This window comes from Pimephales promelas, chromosome 15 (assembly GCF_988280905.1).
Source record: "Pimephales promelas chromosome 15, fPimPro1.hap1.1, whole genome shotgun sequence".
In the NCBI taxonomy this organism is placed as follows: Eukaryota; Metazoa; Chordata; class Actinopteri; order Cypriniformes; family Leuciscidae; genus Pimephales; species Pimephales promelas.
This window is the reverse complement of record NC_142783.1, coordinates 6,415,524-6,427,368: the sequence shown is the minus strand read 5'-3', so window position 1 is coordinate 6,427,368 and position 11,845 is coordinate 6,415,524.

The window sequence follows — 11,845 nt, the reverse complement described above, 5'->3', positions numbered from 1 at the left end:
ATGGTCGCAAGTTCCGTCATTATCAGCATAAGTCAAGTCAAGTCACATTTATTTATATAGCGCTTTTCACAATACAGATTGTATCAAAGCAGCTTCACAGTGATAACATGAAAGTAGCACAACACAGATCAACAACATTGCTAAACACTAAATAACCCCAACTGAGCAAGCTCAAAGCAAGCCAAAAGCAAGGCGACAGTGGCAAGGAACCAAACTCCATCAGATTGGATGGAGAAAAAACCTTGGGAGAACCCAGGCTCAGTCGGGGGCCAGTTCTCCTCTGGCTTACATTCATATTGTTTAAATATAAATATTAAATATAAATATTGTTTATGAATCAAACGGCGCCATAGCATATCGCAGGCGTTGAGTCGTCTCTTCACAGGCGTTGAGTCGTCTCATCACAGGCGTTGGGGCATCCGAAATCCCCGTGAGAGGCTGGACACAAAACTGGACCTGACGAACGCCATTTTTCTCGGGACAAGCGTCCCGAGATAACAGCAGAAAACGAGTCAGTGTTTCCCGAAACAATCGTTCCAACGAACATTCCCAAACAGTATCACAAAGTTGTGTGGTTTGAACGACAGCTCTTGACCTGTGGTTAGAGGCATCGTTTCTATATTGCAACACATTTGGACATAATCCTTATCTTGAGCAAAATAAGCAAGCTGACATTCAGTACAACCGGTGCCTTTTATTTATAATACATACAAATGTAATTTACGTATTTTAGTTTTAAAGTACCAATTTTGAAGAGTGCGCATGTGCGAACATGCTCTACTATGTAAGAACGAGCCAAATATTGAGTCTGGTAATAAAGCAAAATAACTGAGAACAATTTGAAATAGTCTTCAGATAACATGCATGTTATTTATATTAACAAATCTAGCATTAATTGGATCTCAAACAGTTTCATTAAAAGTATTTATTACCCCACCACATGCAAAACCATCGTGGTTGAACGATACTTTGCGACAATGGGTTTCGGGAAACAGTCGCGTGTATGGTAGTGGTAGTATGGTAGTGAAACAGCGAGTTACATCGTTGTACGGGAAACGCACCCCTGGCTCAGCCCTGCTTAGCTTCAGTGGGCAACCAGTCTTGGGCTACAGAGTGTCTTCCCACGAAAATAACGATAAAGCCTGATGTAGTTGGGACGCATTTGCAGCTCACGTTACGTGCTCGTCGTGCAGAGCGAAAACAACTATGACATGAAGCTGTTTATCACTAAACAAGTTTATCACACTACAATCTGGAACTGGCACACACAGCTATATTTTCACTAACCCGAACACTGACTGAGCGCTTGAGAGTTTCGCTCTCCATCAAGTGGTCCATAAAGCGTACTTTTTCAGTTCTTCAGAATTTTTCAGAATTTCTAGTAGTAGTATTATCGTATCAGTATTATTGTTAGGTTGTTTTTGTTCATTTTTTAATTTTTTTTTACAGAAATACTGAATGAACAATAATGTCTTTCATAAAGGTGCAATGTGAAAAAAAATTTGGGTATATTAACAGAAATGCAATATGATATCCATGACTATGTTTTCAGTAGTGCATAAAGAACTTAATAAACCTTAATGTTTTTATTACCTTAGAATGAGACATTTAGACCGTGGGCACCCCCTTATATGAATGTTGACATATTGTGACGTCATGTTTCTACCGTAGCTGACAGCGAACACACAGAGCTACAGAGCGCGTTTCGTCACTACCTTGAAAGAGAAGCCGCAGATAGCTAGAAGCTAGACATAGACACCTTGAGGAGTGACTTTTCCCTTGTGAGTGGTGTAAAATATGTAGTTGGATTGTTTCATGTAACTTAGTTTTCCCTCACTGTTATGACTTTGCAATGTGGGGATAAATGAGCAGGTTACATTCGTGAGACAGCTGATTAGTACTCTTGTCATTGACCGTAAAACAGTATGTTACAGGAACCACCAACCCGTCGATCGCGCTTGCATTTTAAGTTGATCACGAAGATTTTCAAAATCAGAGAAAAAAAGCCTATTGTGTGTCGTAAATAGGGCTGAGTTTCAATTTAAATTTCAAGAATCAAGATTCAAAACTTAAGTCGATTATCATTATTCGATTTGATCCGATCTTCGAGATTTAGATAAGTGTTTTTGAAAAAAGCATATTTTCCAGCTGTTACCTGAATTGCAGAACTGTAGTTATGCAACATATTGACACCATTATTATAGACATTCAATTGCAAATTAATGGAGTATTGATGGGTCTAAAGAACAACCCCCCTTCCAGAGTGTTGATACAACTGCTTTCACAAACTTTCACTGGTGTAGACAGAAGATGCAGAGTTATATCAGCAACAGTAAGAGAGCTGTCGCTATTACCGCAATCTAGTCGTACCGCGCTACTGACAAGACAACAGCAGAGGTTTGCAAGTAACCGCAGCAACCGCAATATTCAAGTTTTTTTATAAGGATATACCCTTCTTGTTTTGAACTTCATGCATGTGTATTGAATGTTAAAAAATTTCATAATGATAACAAGACAATTGTTGTAGTGATGTGTATAGGGATGGGTATCGTTAAGGTTTTATCGGTATTACTACTCTTACCGATACCGCTTATCGATCCGGTATTTTAACGGTATTCTTATCGGTTCTTTTTGGTGTTTTTTTTTTTTTTTTTTTTTTACGAATTAAGAACATAATTAAACTTTATATTTTGAAATGTAAAATAGAAAAGGCAAAACGAAGAAAAATTTATTTTTGAAAAATAAATATTTTTGTTATGCAGCAGTGTGCAGGCTTTTTTTGTTTATACAAAAAAGATGCATAAGAAAAAAACAAGTACAAACACAAGAATACAATTAATCAAAGATACAAATTATATACAAAGTGCTTTAATTTCAGGAAGGTGTACTAACATCTTTTCAGGTAATTGTTTCTGTCTGAAAAGAAACCTAGTAATCAAATATAAAATAGCACTGTATAGTTTATCATAGATAAAATAATGCTTATTAAATGTAAAGTTACTCATTCAAAAGCTGTGAGTGATTTTTTTTTTGCCTTTTGTTGTTTGATTTGCCTTAATGGCTGAATTGTCAGCAGGTTTAGGCTATTAGACTGCTGGCCCTTTAAGACCGAGTACAGATCTAATGGGGACTGATCATTTTCTCCCTATTATTTACGTCCATTTAAGACATAATTGTGTTTAAGTGAATAAACTGTGTTTAAGTTAATCTCAGAGCTGGTCATTTTGACATTTTTATGTATATTTGATAGTTAAGGACGCACAAGCCCAAGTATAGGCTACTTTTCTTGTCTTGTTGCAGTCCCTTTCGGAGCGCGCACCGCCTTGTGAACAGTGTCTCTTGCGCAGGTTTTTGTGTTTTTAATAGCCATTTTTTGATCTTGCAACAGTAGAAGACAGCATTTTGCAACAATCGCTGATCGTGCTGATTCTGACGGTTACGTTTGGGTTTTAGGAAGAACTGACAGCGCTCCGCATTGCTGTGAAGTAAAGAAAGTTAAGCTGGACAGATCGTCTCATTTTTTTAACGGTTTTATCTCAAATGTCTTCTTTTTATAATCTTTGAAAGCCAAAATACTAAATTTATTAGAATAATATCCCAGATCTAAAGTGTAACCACGTTGAATGTTTAGTTCTGTCCTCATTGTCACTCATTAAGCAAAGGCTGTCGTGTTGCGCGTGCTGTGGCTTTGCGTGAGAGATCGCTCTCTCTCTTCTCTCTCTCTCTCTTCTGAATTGCAAATTTGCATCACAGACTATGGTTTAATTAAAATATAGTTTATATATAGAAATGGCTAGTGAAACATGTTCAAGATAACTTCTTTATAGGAATAATAAATAGTAGCCCAACTTACGTGTATTTACTTAATTTCTCCAGTAACCACAGCAGAACCGATAACGTCCGAGCTTATCGAAACTTTCAAAATTCAGTACCGGGGCCCGTTTAATACCGGGTTTCGGTACCCATCCCTAGATGTGTAGCCTACAGAGGCTTTACACAGACAGTGAATAAGAGAGATCGCCAGAGCATGTGTGATTACCTGCGCTTGTCTTTGAAGCCATATTCGTGGAAAGGTTGCCATGTCAAAGAAAAGCGAAATATTTTTCTTATCCTTTTACTGTTTATGTCACGGGTATTTACCACAAATGCGCGTCAGCAGCAGCACTGGTCAGCATCCCACAGCGCGAGGAAGCCACAGGGAAAAAAAATCAGCGAAATACATAGTTGCATAGTTTAATGTGGTTCTTCTCCCTGGCTGTATTATGGGTTTGCTATGTGGGGAGAAATGTGCTGGTTACGTTTATGAAACAATTAGCTGATTAATATTATTATATTATACATTAAGACCATTGTTCCTCACCTGACTATGGCTTTGTAAAGTTTATCTATGATGTGGTGGTTTATAATGGACTGTGGTACAGAAACAGTGACAAAGTTACACACTCTTGGCTCACTCTGGCTATTCTCTGGTGTCTCAGAAGATGATATTATTGTCCCGTTTTAGCCACCGTAGGGTTGGGTATCAATTTTAACGATTCTGATTCCTAATTTCGATTCCAATAAAGTAAAAAAACATAGATATCAATCACATTTAGTCTTATTGCAAAAAAAAAAAAAATGTATTATAGCTAAATACCGTGAACAAAAATCAACAGGCGCTTCTTCGAAAGGGAGGGGTGAGCAGCGGGCTGAGCCCTTAGTGCAACTCGCAACCGAACCACTACATGTCAATAAAAAATACACACTGCACCTTTAAGTTCTATCATTAAATAACGCTTGATTTTTTTGCACATTGTAATTTTGTAACCTGAATACATGTTAGGGATTATTACTTTTGCTGTTTGCACTATTTTTGCCACTGTTTGCACCATGGGAGTATGAATAAATACAGTATTTGATTTTACATTTCAAACATTTCAAACAAAAAAAATGTATTGTGTGATGTTTTTTTTTTAGTACAGTTGCAACTATTTAAACATTATCGGCACTTTAACAGAAGAAATGAATATCTGCAACCTTTCCATTTCTGTAAGCGGTGATGTTTGGATTTTTACTGTTTTTTAATTATTTTATGTAACTGGTAAATTAACCCTTAAATAGGCAAGAGTGGAAAATGCTAAGCAAAAAAAATAATTTAATTTAATTTTTTATATCATCTGGATATCATCTGGATTTTTTTATGTCATCATATTTATTTTTTTTTTAATTTGATATATTTTGGATTTTATGAGTTGTGTCTCCTGAGATACGTTGTCTGATTACGGTATAAAAAAGGACCATGTCTTTAATCTCTAAACTGTTACTGTGACTGTATGTTTAAAACAATTATATCCCATTCTTCACCTGATCTTATGTAGACAAATTATATATCATTCGAAAGCTTACGAACTCAAGATTCAGCCTGAGAAATTGGACATTGTTTTACCATAGAAACAATACTCTAAATTATTTTAATGGGCTTCTCCCCTGATGTGCATCATCATGTTTCACAATTTATGATCAAAACCTTTTCTAATATACAAACAAATATTACAAACAAATATATACAAAACAAATATTGTCAGAAAGGTCTAAATTCTTCTAAATTGATTCTGAAAATTTCTGAATTGATTCTTAGTTTTGTTTTTAAATTTCACGGTGTGCACTCTAGAAACCGTCCACACGCACAAAATCCTCTAAACCTTTCAGAAAATAATCTACTATACATTTTGAAAAGATTGAAACAAATTGCAAGGGCAACCACAGACCTCATTGAACAGAATGAATTGATGTTACGCTAAAAATACAAGGTCTCGTGTGCAGGCATTGTAAGCATTTTCCTATCAAAATGCTATATGAACTATATTGTATATATTGTACTAGCGCAGCGCTTTCTTGAGCACCCCCTTCGATGTCCCAAACGGGTTGGTGCACCCCTAATACCCACTTAAAAAAAAACACAACAAAGCTTTGTTTTGTCACCATATAAAGACTCATGTTTTATCATGCTCAAATAACCAGAACACGCATGACAATAACAACATAAACAAAGTTTCAATATAATACAATAAAAACTACGCACAAGCTTCCACTTTTTACCCTTTCACATGTAAATTTAAAATATTCTAACAGACTATTTAGAATATAGTCTATGAAACTATAAGTGTGAGTTTTTCAAGATGATCGTTATTTAGAACTTGTCACTTTAATGTTTCTATGGTGACGCGTCATTGCTTGTCATAGGAGACAATACCCACCACAACCACAACATAGCGCTGAATGAATGATGATCTGCTTTTATTTCATTTTTCCTTTTTTATCAAAAATATCCCATTGTCAAATATGTGTAAGTGGATGTGGTTTGTTGTTTAAACACCTTCTCGTTTAAACACGATCACGTTAGTTGAGCTGTATGCGCGGTATGCAGCGCCATGTTAGTTTGTGCCACAGTTCAGAGAATAGGATCTGTTGGATTTAGAACACAACAGTTTCTCCACTTCTCACGAAATACATGAAAGTAAGTGAACTGGGAGAAGAATAGGGTAAAATGTGAAGCTACCTACACAATGTGTATCTGATTTGATAAAACATGTTGTCTTATTATAATGAAAAGGATTATTATTGCCACTTCCATTTATATCAGCAAAATCAAAATCATTGTTTTGCTAAGTGATGTCAGGCCAAAATATTTGTTGTCACATACAGCAAACATCTCCTCACTATCCGCTAGCTGCCTGTCCCCTGAACACACTGTAAAAAAAAAAAAAAAGTGGTCTCTGTAGACACCACAGGCTCCACAAATGGCAACAAAGACAAACTTGGCTTAACCGCACCACGAAACATAGCCAATCACTGGCAAGAAGTATTTGAGGGTGGGTCTGGGGGGTTAGTGTGCGTACACATGAAGGGGGTGTGTGAAGGAGAGAAGAAGGACCAAGAGGGAAGTTTGAATAATGGCCGACACACGACCAAAGAGACAACGTTCTGATGATCAACTTGCAAAGAAGAGGGAAAAGGATAGAGAATGTGCGAAGTACCGAATTTACATTGGTAAAGCATTCAAAAGATGGAGAGAACTGCGCCAGCAGAAGGGCTTCCAGTCCGACATTCAGGTTTCTCTGTTTTTGCTGGACAGGTGGGCAATTCTTTTTTTTTTTTTTCTAAATTGACGCTTATGTTTGCCAAACCCACACAAGGATATAATTAGCTACAATGCAGTCAGCGTTAACGTTGAAGAATACAACATCTGTTTGTAGCTGCTAGTGATCAATCTGTATTGTAAACGATCATTTAAATTAATTGTAGGGCGACAATTTATGTGAATGATTGTTTTCATCTACTGTTTGTTAAGAATTTGAATGTTCATTTATAGAGTATTGACAACTTTGACTAAATTTGTTTACGCCGACGCCATTGTTTATGCTGACTGGGAAACGCGAAGCTAACGTTATCTTGCTATTATTGCGTCCTTGTATGGAAGCTATAATTCTCTTTTTTCGCTTTTTCTGTTTTCTGTTCTGGAATTTATAAAAGCACTTAGCTAACTTGGTGAAATTACACATTGACTGAAGTATCAATAAAACTCTACTTTGTTTGTAGTGACTACTTAGACTTTCCTTTATGCTCACACAAATCACTTGCTAATAGAGGTCTTCACAGGTCCAAAAATTCATGCCCGAACCGAAAGAGACCCGTAATGTGCTACACCGAACCGACCCGGACCCGTCGTTCATTTTAAAAGTTGGACCCAGACCCGTGCAGACCAGAGAAATGTCATAAATGTACTGCCCGGACCCGACCTGGACCCGTCTATCATTTGAAAACTGGACCCGAACCCGGCAGGAAGACACAAACCCGACTGAACCCGATAGTCACATATTATTTCACACGAGTTGCAAAAAATAAAACTTTTTGTCTTACCTAATTTTAGTAGTCGTCGTCTTTCTTGTAACGTTACCTGACTGACTGTGTTATTTGACAAGTTATTTCTCTCGTTTTTCCAAGCTTAAAGCTATGGTATGCGATGTTAAAAATCGGTCGAGACGGTAGGGAAGTTTTAAAAAACTCATCCCGCCCCTCCACACACACATCCCTTTCCCCTCTGTGCTACCTGATCCCTGACGTATGTCATGTTTGAGTTCACGTCAACGCAAGATTAGCAACACATGAAATGTTCTAAACTCCCCACCACCATTATAATAGTATTGCTAAGGTTTTCAGTAATTGTTATTGCAGCACGCAGCGCATCTTGTTCAAATTCCGATCAGCTCGAACAGAAACCTCGAACAAAAAATATAATTACTTTGATCCGTGATAGGCGATGCTAAACGGCTAACATTCCAATGCCGACCGGCAGCATGAGCAAGTTGTCAAACTGATAAAAAGCCACGTAACACGTCACACCATAAAAGAATAAATAAATGTTTACCTGCTCAACAAAAAGTCATCTGTGTCAGCATCGTTTTCAGTCCCAGATCTCCCTGAAGCTTTCCCAACGGTCAATGAAGGACGCTATATTTATCCTACTTAGAGTCCGGCGCTCTTCACATTTCTTTTTAATGTCTGATCTTTCCTCGACAGACTTTCTCTTTCGTCCACACTTTACAGTAGGGGCAAGCACGGGCCGCTTGCTGTTGTCGTTTATATTTTTATCCATTGCTGATCTGACGCTACTAGCTAGCTACCATAGACAGTCTGTCAGCTGTTTGCTCGCGCACGGAGGGGGGCGGGGGCGGGTGCGGTTGGGTTGGAGATGCGAGCGCCAGGCGGAGTTTCAAGTGGAGCTGGTGATTGGATGAAAGCATTTGACCAATATAAGCTGTGCGGCCACACAGCTTACATTGGTCAACTTTTCTGCGGCTGTACAGCCAATAGAGTGAATGGATTTTTTTCGTTCTTTTTTCTATTCATATTGTTAGGATTGTACTATATAACCATAACCAGCATCTTTATAACCATAACCAGGATATTAATAATGAACAATCTTTGAAATCTTTGTATACCCTAGCTTTAAGCCACTCATTATTTCAGCTTTAAAATTTCACTTGATGTCACAGTGATGGATTACAAATGCAACCTTGCATGTACAATCTGACTCGAGTTAACTCGCATAATAACTTTAACTGTTTGCCCTTTTAAACTATAATAATGATTGCTTGTTGCTTGTTCAGCTTGATCATATCTGTGCTCTCTGCTCTTCATTAAGTCTGAATCTGACCACCAAAACTTCAAGATTAAACAAGACGGTTCATTTTTATTATTATAAAAATGGGAGAAAATGTAAAGTGCGGTTTGGCGGAAGCTCTGGTTGCTATAGAAACATGACACACGCTTGCACTCCGATCGCACAGGTATTACACACAATGTTAAACAGACCCGGGACCCGAAGTAATAGATTCGGCCCCGAGCCGGACCCGGCTGATCATTTAAAATATAGACCCGAACCTGTATGGGTCCCGGGTCGACGGGTCTCGGGTGCACTGTGAAGACCTCTACTTGCTAACCCAGTGTTTCCCATATCTGTCCTGTAGTAAGCCCAATACTGCATGGTTTCTAATTTTTTTAAGACCAAAACTTATTCAACCATGTGACAAATAGCCTAGTGGCTGCAGTGCAGAGCAGTGTGTAGAAGACAGCAACTGAAAATCCCACTTAAAAAAACAAACTGCCATAACTTTTTTCCTCTCGTGCACTCCCTGATGGCAGCTCACGTACCCGTTGGAGGTGTGTGTACCACACTTTGGGAATCCATGCTCTAGCACAACCAAGAAGTATAAGAGAAGCGCTTAGAGAACATATCATCCTTAACAGTCTTCAAGGACTGTTTCACTGACACTGTGAATAAAACTAAACTATGGCAACCAAGGGAAGTGTACCGACCCGTGCGAGAGGTTTCTTACACCTGGTGGCACTTGCTAACTTTGTGGCTTTGTCTGGGTGAAGAGCATGCGCGCTCTGTTCTCGAGGGGATAGAGTGCGCTGATCGTGAGCGTTTTTCTCAATGAGAATGCTCCATTCTCGTCTGTCTTTTTTTCTCGAGCGAAGATTGACAGTCATCTTTGCTTAGTGGTTCGGGTCCCGCTCGTGCTGAGGCCGACAGGAGACTAAGATCGAAGGGATCTCAGAGGGAGTTCAGTGACGAATTTGAGAGAGGAGTGAATCTCTCAAACTCATCGACGGGTGACGAGAACGGACTGTTGGGCAGTGATGCTCGCTCTGTAGGCAGGCTGTAATTAACGGCCTCCGTTCCCCTCCTGGATAGGATGAGTTTCCCTTACAGTGTGGTGAGATTGCTATAGAGCATCACAGTCCCGCCCACAGCCTGAGAGAGCGCTGGTGCCGGAAGTAAATTTCCCATTCATTTCTCCCATTGACATTTTGTAAAATCCATATCTAAAGAGTATTAGAGCATGTCTGAGGATAACCAGCTACGGCTGAACTCATAAGCAAATCCCAAAAAAGTCAAAGGTACAAGCCTGTGTACATATTTTCATTTCCGTGCAAATGAACTACTCCTCCCATAAACCACCGCACCTCACTGAAGTCATCTGAAAGCCACAGTGAAAGAGCCTTTTGAGTGACTTCCAAATCTGACGACGGCCGTGTGAACTTTTTCCTGCAGTGAATTTTATATAGTGAATGTGCAGGGAAAATTATTTTCCTCGATTTACTGAAGCTTATGCACATGCTAAAACATTGAGCATCAGGCTCGCTCATAGGCTAAGCTGTGGCTACTGTACATCCAATGGCGCAGGGTCGTGTCTGAGGTGCGACCAATGAACTCATTACGCGATCTTCAGTCTTCAAGCGCCTTCGCGGGGTTTCAGACACGTGACAGGACTTCCACCAATCATATGCATCACTGTGGGATTGTTCAGGATTGTGGGTAATGAAGTACTTATCCAATACATCGCGAATAAAAGGGATTTATCTTAAAACAAGGTTAGTGCCCCATGATCTTTTGGCGTTTATATGAGCATACAATTGCTTAGTAAAGCCGTAGCTGGTTTTAAAGGGCACCTATTATGGAAAATTCTCCTCTTCTTAGAGTCTTTCTGCTAGGCCCCTGCTTCCCATAACCCTGTGGAGGGAGTATCTGAATTGAGACAGTGGTCAAGTCGCTCCTCTTGAGTAGGATGACATAGTACTCCCCTAGTTAGCAGGGTTTTTCTATAGAGTGCTTAGTAACGAGCTAACTCTCCTAACTATATGTATTAGGCTTTCTCACCTTTTAGAGTCATCCTGCTGAGGTCTCAATTAGAGGTCTTCACGGGTCCACTTGGATCCGAAAACCCGAGGTTCGACCCGAGACCCGAGCGGGTTCGGGTCCAAAACTCCGACGAGTGTCTCGGACACGGGTCGGGTTCGGTATTAGTGGCCTCGGGTCTCGGGTAACTTAAAATAAATATGCCTTTTCCAAATGGACCCGAGAAGACCCGAATTATTTTAAACAATGTTGGGCATTTAACAAAATTGCAGCATTTAAAACAACTCTATGACCATTATGACTTTTTTTAAGTGAGAGAGTGAATCCGCGCTTTTACGTGCAATCTAAGCATAAGCACGGTTGCCTTCGCATTTATTTACTCAGTTGCTCGCTCTACAAAAACCAACCCCTCCGTTTGCAAAGAAGAACGAGTGTGCCATCATGTGGATGGATGTTTGACTACATGCAAGTATTTTAATTGTCGTTTAGCCAGGCCTGTCAATCAATTTTAAAAATATGCGATACTGTCAGACAAGCATGGAGACGATAAAACAGATATTTTACTGTTTCCATAAGGTATTTTTCATTCGATATCACTTAATTTGGATAAAAACGTGTCGATGGAAACATGGCTAGCGTCTCGTTCCCTATTCTCAGGGA